The sequence below is a fragment of the Sphaeramia orbicularis genome, chromosome 16 (genome assembly GCF_902148855.1).
Source record: "Sphaeramia orbicularis chromosome 16, fSphaOr1.1, whole genome shotgun sequence".
In the NCBI taxonomy this organism is placed as follows: Eukaryota; Metazoa; Chordata; class Actinopteri; order Kurtiformes; family Apogonidae; genus Sphaeramia; species Sphaeramia orbicularis.
This window is the reverse complement of record NC_043972.1, coordinates 59,825,783-59,836,635: the sequence shown is the minus strand read 5'-3', so window position 1 is coordinate 59,836,635 and position 10,853 is coordinate 59,825,783.

Below are 10,853 nucleotides of genomic sequence, written 5' to 3'. Positions count from 1 at the left end.
GGCCGAACTGGACCCTTTGGGGGGCTGCATTTGGCCCCCGGGCCACATGTTTGACACCCCTGCTATAGTGGATGATGCTCCAGCTTTATCAACTGTGCAAAACTGGGAAGATGAATTCAAGAGGGGGAGGGAGAACGAGGGAGGGGTGAAAAGCAAGCATTTTCATGAAATGTCTGTAGTACTACTGTTCAAAGTCCTACATTATTTCTCCAGTGTGGGTTTATCTGGAAGGAAACTGTGCAGTTAGTATCAGGAGAGGTTGAATTTAATGTATGCACAGTTTCACTGCTGTGGAAGAACTCCTTCTTAGTCAGGCTATGAACCGCCCCCCCCCCGCCTCGTATGTAGGATAGAATGCACCAAGAAAACAGCTTTGGGACTATATCACCTTAAAGGTGCTGGAGACTTTCGTGACCAGTTTTTCGTCAGTTCTGTCAGACCTCAGTCATATCCTCAGTTTCATGAATCTGTCAGTCTGTCTGTCAGTACTCAGCTGAATCTCTTGCGTTACAGTGAACAGTTTCTTAGTTCCATCCACCAGAAACAAACCAGGTGTTTACAAACGAGCCGGGAGGGAACTCGGCCATCTGAGAAGTTTTGTCACGACTTGCACTGTGGGAAGCGGAGGTTCATGCTGCCACCTGACAGCGGCAGCGTGACCATGTGGCACAGATGTCAAACATGTGGCCCGGGGGCCAAAACCGGCCCACCAAACGGTCCAGTTTGGCCCCTGGGATGAATTTGTGAACTGTAGAAATTACACTGACTATATGAACAATCAAGGATGTTTGAATTATTTTAGGTCAGTTCAATTCAAGTGGGTCAGAACCAGTCAAATACTATCATTATAACCTATAAATAATGAAAACTACAATTTTTTCTCTTTGTTGTAGTGGAAAAAAAAGTAAAATTACACAAAAATGTTGACATTTACAGACTGTCCTTTTGCAAAAAATGTGAATAACCTGAAATTTCTTAAGAGAAGTCTGTGGAATTGTACCGATATTCGGCCTCTTACTAAACGTTGTGTGTATTTGTAGATCCACTGTGATCTGTACATTGTGATGCATATGTATAAACGATAGACTACGGCGTAATATTGTTAAAATTGCACTGATTTTTCTTAATAATTTTCAGGTTCATATTTATTCATGTTATGTTCAAGTGCTGTTCTCAGATGTAAACATTTTCATTAGAGAATTTGACTTTTTTCACTCAAAAACAGCAAAAAATGTTGGAGTTGACATTATTTCTAAGTTCTTATCCTATTATTTATATTATTTTACTGGTGCGGCCCACTTTAGATCAGATTAGGCTGAATGTGGAACTGAACTGAAATGAGTTTGAGAGCCCTGCCATATGGTGTTATATGGATGAAACAAACAGCAGGAGGAATATGCATACACTGTAAACCCCAATAAGTTAGTTTAACTCCAAAAAATAACTGAAACTGATTACATCGAAATTTATAAGTAATGTAACTCTAAACCTGTTGCCTTAAAAAATTTAAGTAATGAGTAATGAACACTTGAGTGTATTAAACTTAAATGCTTGATTTGAATGGATTGCTATTTTAAGTACAACACACTAAATGCCAAGTGAATTTAACTGAAAATTTGTTCCAATGTCAATTTCTTTGTAGAATCATTAGACTTAATATCATCAGTTCATTGGACTCAAGTCCAAGTTGATTTAAATTAAAATCTTCTGCAATATAAATTGCTTTACATAATTCTTAAACTTCAAATATTGTGGCATGGATGGACATTAGGCAGGAAGATAATTTAATATAATTTACTAGAACAGGAAGTGCTTTTAATTTGACAAAGCATAAAGATGTCCACTGTGCAGGACTGGCTGTAGATGAACAGTAAACCCATAGTTCTTCCTCTGGCTCTGACTCATGGTGCAGCTGTACAAAAATATAAAAACAAACACAAAAAGGCCAATAAACACTGACATACACACATTCAGTCAAAGCTAACACACTCCCACTGAACCCCTGCACGTAAAAATAACACATTTCAACAGCAGGAACAATACCCACAATGCAATGCAGAGATAAAAAATAAATAAATAAATAAAAAAAGGTGTAGTCATGACTAAAACTGAGTGATTTAAATCCATTCAGCCGAAACTGTTCTTGTACTTTGGACTATGTCTACAAATGAGTAGAATATACTGAACATTTTATGGTAATGGAATAAAACTGAAATCATTTAATTACATTGTAATTAAAGCACTTTACTAAATACAAAGTGTGGGCTGACAGTGTAGAAGGAAGGGAGTTCCTGCCGTTTCTGATCGTGTCTGTTCCAGCTGCTGCTGTCAGGCGGCTGCACAAGCCGTCACTTCCCACAATGCACGCCACAACTAAATTCCTCAGATGCCCGAGTTCCCTCCCGGCTCGTTTTTAAACACATGGTTTGTTTCTGGTGGATGGAACTAAGAAAGTGTTCACGCAAGAGATTCAGCTGAGTAATAACAGACAGATTCATGAAACTGAGGATATGACTGAGGTCTGACAGATCTGATGAAAAACTGGTCACCAAAGTCTCCAGCACCTTTAACCTCCTGAGACCCAGGACATGTCAGCAAAGTACCAGCTTTTTTTTTTTTTTTTAATTAAATAAGTGCCTATATTGGAAACATCATGATGCAACGGTTTTTTCAGATGCAGTTTTTTACATTTGTATGCAGTGTACTTTGTGGTGGACAGTTTTCTTTTTCTTTTTTTTTGTATAAAGTTGTGAAACTCCTGACCACAAATGTGGACAGAAAACCCACAGCTGGGTCTGAGGAAGTTAATGCCTTGTTTTTTTTTTTTGGGTTTTTTTATTACTTATTTACTACAGTCTGTTTGACCATGATGAATGTACCCTTTAAACCAGGGGTCTCAAACATGCGGCCCGCCAAAGGTTCCAGTCCGACCCCTGGGAGGAATTTACAAAGTGCAAAAATTCCACAGTCAAGGCTGTGGAACTCATTTTAGTTCAGGTTCCATATGATCTCAAGTAAAATAATATTAAAATGCAAAAAATAATGACTCCATATTTTCTTCTGGGTTTGATGTGAAAAAAAAATTACATTATGTCTATAAATAATGACAACTTTAATTTTTTTTTTTTTTTTTAAACTTTATTTATAGAACTTTTCAACATTTATAGAACTTTTCATTCAACAACTATAACATTTATAATTTCAAGTAATGTATTCACAATACAGAGATTGACACCAGACATGATAAACAACCACAACCCAAGGAAAAAAAAAAGGCAAAACAAACAAGATACGCATAAAGACAGTCAAGACAGTGCATTCTGGTACCGTTAAAGGAGGAAAGAAAACAAACAAACAAAACTGGTCAATAACAATATAAACACCGAAAATGTTTTGAAGGTTCCAGGCCAGGCAACATATTCCCATATTTTGTAAAATTTATTGAGAGTTATTTAGGGTGCACCTAATTTTTTCTAACTTTATGTTAAGCATGAAGTCTCACAACTTCAAAATTTTTGTCTTTGTTTTAGTGCAAAAAATACCATTAAATTATGAAAACATTAACATTTCCAAACTCTCCTGTACCAATAAAATGTGAATAACCTGAACAAATATGAACAACCTGAAATGTCTAAAGAAAATTCAGCCCAGTTTGAACTCTTTTCTTCCTGTTCCTCAGTGTTTAGTGTCTTTGTAGATCTGATCCAGAATGCACATGGACTAATGAGAAGTGGAGGAAGAAGATTGTTAATATTGCACTGATTTTTCTTCGATTTCTTCAATTTTCTTTAATCTTCAATTAAGTAAAAGAAAAAAAAAAACTTTAAGCCCAAAAAATTCTTTAATTAAAAAAAAATCTTAAATTTAGCAAAAAAAATCTTGAATTAACAACTTCAAATGTTTGTCTTTGTTTAGTGCAAAAAATACCATTAAATTATGAAAACATTAACATTTACAAACTATCCTGTACCAATAAAATGTGACTAACCTGAACAAATATGAACAACCTGAAATGTCTGTATTAAATTCAGTCCAGTTTGAACTTATTTCTTCCTGTTCCTCAGTGTTTAGTGTCTTTGTAGATCTGATCCAGAATGCACATGGACTAATGAGAAGTGGAGGAAGAAGACTGAGAAAATTACACTGATTTTACTGAAGAAATTTCAGTTTTTTCAGGTTATTCACTTTTTTTTGGATAGTCTCTAAAAGTAAGTATTTTCATAATTTAATTGGGTTTTTTTGCACTAAAATAAAGACAAACATTGTCAGTTGTCATTATTTATCGGTTATTGTGTTCTTATTTTACTGGTCCGACCCACTGCAGATCAAATGGGGCTGAATGTGGAACCTGACAGAACATGAGTTTTAGAACCCTGGTGTAAACCCTCTAACCCTGTAAACAACAGCACATCCAGCCTCAGAACCTTCTGCTGCCCCTTCCTACTTAATTTCACTGATCTGACCCACTAAGACTGAACCGATTGAACTAAAAGGGTTTTTATTTCCCACATTTATCCCATGGACCGAATTGGACCCTTTGGGGGTCTGGATTTGGCCCATGGGCCGTATGTTTGACCCCCTGTTCAAAGTCTCCAAGTGTCCAGGTTCCACATACAGAACAATAGGATCTAAAGTCAAATACTATCATAATAATAACCGATAAATAATGAGGAGTACAAGTTCTGTTTTTGGTTTAATGTGAAAAAAGTAAAATGATCTTTGGAAAATATTTACATTTTTTAAATTTTTTTTTTTGTTTTTATATTTTAACTTGTTTTATTTATCTATTTTTATTTGATTTTAATGTTTTAAAGTGCTTTATAAATACATTTGGATTGGATTTACAAACTATCCTTTCACAATAAAATGTGAATAACCTGAACAAATATGAACAATATGAAATGTTTTAACCCTCCGGTATCTGGGTGTACCTTTTAGGCACACTTTGCACTTCGTTTTAAAAAACTTCATATTATTTTTCACAGTTTAAATGAGGTTAGAATTCAAAAGTTGTTCATTTTTGCATGATCTTTAAAATTCTGGCCACCAACTCAAATGTGCACACTAGCATCTGTCTGCCAAGTGTGCATAAAACGCACTATTTCTAACATTTGATCTGTATGATTAGGGCTGACCTGGATTTACAAAAATAAAATCAAATTAGAGCAGAAAAATAAATCAATATATGATATTTAATAGTTTGATTTATAGGTGTGCATTTTACGCACACTTGGTGACAGATGTTAGTATTTTTTAACATTTGACCTAGCGCCAAAAATAATAATGTAAATTAACCAATGTTGAAGTTAATCATTGACATATGCCAGGATGAAAAAATCAAATATGTGATCCACTTTTTATGTAGTATATTAAAAAAAAAATATTTTTGTGTGTTTTTTGCATCAAAAAATGGTTTATTTCCATTACAAACACAACATTTAAAGGATTAAAAAAAAGTGATAATTATTGAGTATTTGGTATTTTTATTTATATTCAAATTGATGAAATAGAAAAAAAGTGTAAAAGAATTAAAAACAAACTGTATGAAAATTTTTTTGACATTATTCCACAAGTGTGCCAAAAAGGCACACTTGGTGCTTAGTAAGGGCCTTAGTGGACAGGGTACCGGAGGGTTAATATAAATCAGTGTAATTGTACTAATATTCTGCCTGTTATTAAATGTTGTGTGTATTTGTAGATCCACTGTTAATAATAAACTCAGATGTAGTATTATTAAAGTTACACAGGTTCAACATGATGGTTCAGGGTATAATTGGACTTTTTCACAATAAAAGGAGCAGAATTTGGATTATTATGTAGTTATGTTACTGGTTCTGACCCACTTTAGATCCTAGTGAACTGCATTCCTGCCTCTAAACTTTTCTGACACTTTCCATTTGTTTCACTGAACTGGTCGAACTGATCTGGTTCTGGGCCAGGGTTGTGTAAATGTTTATCTCCGATCCCAGGACGAAGATGAACCTCCCAGGTTTAATATCAAATGACATGAGGTGAGTGATTGAACCTGTTTCTGGAGCCTGTCGGTGCTGACCCGGTCTGTTCATCCAAACAATTCCAGGAAACTTTGCAGATGTTCCATTTGCATGTTGGTGGGCGGAGTCAGACGTGAGTTGTGCTTGCAAGGTTCACCAACTGCCACTAAAAATCGAAGAAGAAGAAGAAGATTAATCTTCCTCTTCTTCTTCACAAGGTGGATTCCATAACCCTTTTAAAATGAACAGTGAAAGATGTTTTTCACTGTTCATTTTAAAAGGGTCATGGAATCCACCTTGTGAGGAAGAAGAAGAAGATTAATCTTCTTCTTCGATTTTTAGTGGCAGTTGGTGAACCTTGCAAGCACAACTCACGTAAACTCACGTCAGGTACAAGAACGAGCAAAGCCGAACGCAGCCGGAATGAAGGAGCCTGTGAGCCTGAGCCCAGGGCAGCTGAGCCCAGGCACGCGAACTCTGGTTTTACAGACAAATCCCGCTGCGCATTTGTGGATCTGTCACGGCAGAAGTGGAGCAAAATTCACGTGTGTAAAGAGAGCCAATCGAGAAGCCGCTTGACTTGTAACCAATGATTTGTCTGTATTTCTGGGTCTTGTGGTGAAAATACTTTGACTTTTCAAATCTGATTACACACACACAAGTTGTTTTACACATTTGCAGATTGTTGTGCAGACACATAAATCTCATCGCGCATTTACAGATTCATTTACACATTTGTAAATCCGACTGCAGACAGACAGATTGAGATGCGGACACTCAACTCTCCACACGCATTTGCAAATAATATTGCTACAGTAATGGCCCCATACCAATAACGTAATAACTGGCCAATAATGTAATAAAAGTCCTGAACCGATAACGTAATAACTTTTGGCCAATAACATAATCATTTGTTATGCTATCTGTAGATTATTACATTTTTGGCCTGTTAAAAAATATATTTTTTGCAAATGTAATAACTGAGCCAATAACGTAATAATATATGAATATCACTGTATTTAAGTTTCATTTATTAGATGTGGTAAAATCCCTCTCTCCCCCTCCCTCCCTCCCTCTCTCTCTCTCCCTCTCCATGTATTTGTCTATTTAAATTGGTCAGTTTTTAGTGAAAATGAGTACGCAAAAGGAAGTAAGGAAGCGGGGGGGATTTTATCACAGTTCTTTCTAATAAATGAAACTTAAATACAGTGATATTAATATATTATTGCATTATTGGCTCAGTTATTTCATTTGCAAAGATTTTTTTTTTTTCACCAGGCCAATAACCTAATAACCTACAGATAACATAATAAATTATTACGTTAGTGGCCAAAAGCTATTACGTTGTCGGTTCAGGACTTTTATTAGGTTATTGGCCTATTACATTTTAAAAATGGCAAATTTATTACATTATGGTTCGTTTTTATGTTATTGGCTTCTACAACACCTGTTTGACTCCATAAGCAGTTCTTCAGTCAAAATAAATAAATAAATAAATAAATAAATAAATAAAATAAGCAACAAAATGAACAAAAATGAATAATTAGCCAAAAAAACGATGGCTACGACCTGTAGTTACGACCTGTAACTAAGTCCGGTGCTGCGGCGCCGTTGGGCCAGAGCGCTTGTCCAGAACGCCGCCACCCATCTTCTGTTTATGACTGCGATGAACTGGCGACTTGTCCAGGGTGTACCCCGCCTTCGCCCCTATGTAGCTGGGATAGGCTCCAAGCGACCCCCGTGACCCTAGTGAGGATAAAGCGGGTTCAGAAAATGAATGAATGAATAGCCAAAAAAAGTAACATGAACAAAATCAGACACAAACTGAACAAAATTGATGAAAAAATTATAAAATAAAAAACAAACTGTAGAAAAATTAACAAAATAAGCAACTAAGGGAAAAAAACAAACAAACAAACAAACAAAATATTTGAAAAAATATACAAAAGTGAAGTAAAAAGAAAATAAGAAAATAAACAAGGATTTGAATTTGGTCCCAGTAGTTTTAGTTTTGTCTCTTTTTAATAAATCAGTCCAGCTGCTTTTGACACCTGTTTAACTCCAGAAAGTAGTTCTGCGGTTAAAAAAAAAAAAAAAAAAAAAAAAAAAAAGAATAAAATAAGCAACAAAATGAACAAAAACAGCCAAAATGATCAATAAAATGAACAAAAATGAATAATAAACCAACAAAATAATAAGTAACATGAACAAAACAAGACACAAATGGAACAAAATGGAGGAAAAAATAATACAGTAAAAAAAGAAACAAAATATAAAAAAATAAACAAAATAAGCAAACTAAATGAACAAAAACAAACAAAATATTTACAAAATAATAAATGAAATGAAAAAATATGCAGTAAATGAACTAAGATGAAGTAAAAAGAAAATAAAACAGCAACACGGATTTGAATTTGGTCGAAGCAGTTTTAGTTTTGTCTCTTTTTTAATAAATCAGTCCAGCTGCTTTTGACACCTGTTTAACTCCATAAAGCAGTTCCATGGTTTAAAATAATAATAATAATAATAATAATAATAATAATAATAATAATAATAATAATAATAATAATAATAAGCAACAAAATGAACAAAAACAGCCAAAGTGATCAATAAAATGACCAAAAATGAATAATAAACCAACAAAATAAGTAACTTGAACAAAATAAGACTCAAACCGAATAAAATTGAGGAAAAAATAATAAAATAAAAAAAACAAAATGTAGAAAAATAAACAAAATAAGCAACTACATGAACAAAAATAAATAAACCATTTACAAAATAATAAATAAGATGAAAAAATGAAGTTAAAAGAAAATGAAATAAGCAACAGGGATTTGAATTTGTTCCCAATAGTTTTAGTTTTGAGCTCTTTTTTTGTAAATCAGTCCGCTTTTTGACACCTGTTCAACTCCATAAGTAGTTCCACGATCAAAAAATAATAAAATAAGCAACAAACTGCACAAAAATCAATAATAAACCAACAAAATAATAAGTAACATGGAAAAAATTAGCCACAAACTGAACAAAATTGAAGAAATGTAGAAAAATAAGTAACAAAATTAACAAAAATTTATATATATATATATATATATATATATATATATATATATATATATATATATATATATATATGAGGGCTGTTCAATAAGTTCATGGCCTCACCCAGAAATACTGGTTGTTATAATACAGGATGTTACATTCTTTCGTGATGGGATAATGATGCTTGAACATCGATGGACCAAGTGCATTGCTGTAAATGGAGATTATGTTGAAAAATAAAATATAAATTATCAGTCTGTGTTGTTCTGTTCTGGGTGAGGCCATGAACTTATTGAACAGCCCTCGTATATATATATATATATATATATATATATATATATATATATATATATACATATATATATATATATATATATATATATATATATATATATATATATATATATATATATATTTATAAGTACCTGAAAAATATGCAAAAAATGAACTAAAAAAAAAATAATAAAATAAGCAACAAGGATTTGAATTTGGTCCTAGTAGTTTATGTTTTTGTCTCTTTTTTAATAAATCAGTCCAGCTGCTTTTGACACCTGTTTAACTCCATAAAGCAGTTCCATGGTCAAAAAAAAAAAAAAAAAAAGAATAAAATAAGCAACAAAATGAACAAAAACAGCCAAAGTGATCAATAAAATGAACAAAAATGAATAATAAACCAACAAAATAATAAGTAACATGAACAAAACAAGACACAAATGGAACAAAATTGAGGAAAAAAAAAAGAAGAAAAAAAAAAAAAGAAAAGTCCAAACTGTCTATTTTTATTTTGAGTCGGTCTCACTCACTGCTCTGTGTTTGACTCCCCATTTCACAGGGGGCGGGGCTTGAACTGAGCATGCTCAGATGTCTATGGAAAGAACAAGGTGTATTCTATCAGTACAATTGAAAATCTTTCATTCGTGGATGAATTTACTGTAAATAATATTTTGAGGAAAAAGCTCAGTTTTTTAGCTTACCGGCCGACAGGCCATAAGCTAGTGTCGTCATGCACCGTCTGTCGTCCGTTACAAAAATTTCAATCATCTTCTTCCCCGAAACTACAATTCCGATTGACTTCAAACTTGGTATACAGCTTCTTTATGATGATGTCAACAAAAGTTAGTGAAATTATTTGGATCCGGATCTGATTCTGGATTTGGTGCGACTTTGAAAAACTACCCCATTATAAGAGATAGGAAGTGGATGGATGCAATAACTCAGTAAATCTAAATGATCTCCAGTGTAAATGTCTCCAGTCCAGCCCTGATGGGGAGATGACCCAAACAGAATGTCCACATGCTGATCAGGATCTTCTTCTGGATCCGGGAACTTATGGACATGGGCTGTTATGGGGAAAACATTTCAATCGTCTTTTTCTCTGAGACTCCAGTTCTGATTGACTTCAAACTTGGTGTACAGCTTCTGTATGATGATGTCATCACAAGGGATTCAAATTATTTCGATCCGGATCTTATTCTGGATTTGGTGTGACTTTGAAAAATGCTCCCATTATAAGAGATAGGAAGTGGATTAAATCAGTAAGTATCAATGATATCAAGTTGGAATTTGATTTTTTTTACAGATCTGATTGGAATATGAGCAAAACATGGACTATTTCTGTAACAGAATAAATACACAGAACTGGGTGAGAATAAATGGCATCTGGATACATTTCCCAAAGCTTTTAATTTGGCTGGTAAGTTACAGGGCCATTGGTCCGATTTTTGATTAAAGTAGTAAATGAATGTAAATGAACCTGGATATTTTTTGAGATTGTACCAGGAGAAGAAAACCACAGCAGTTCGAAGTTGGACTTGTACTGAG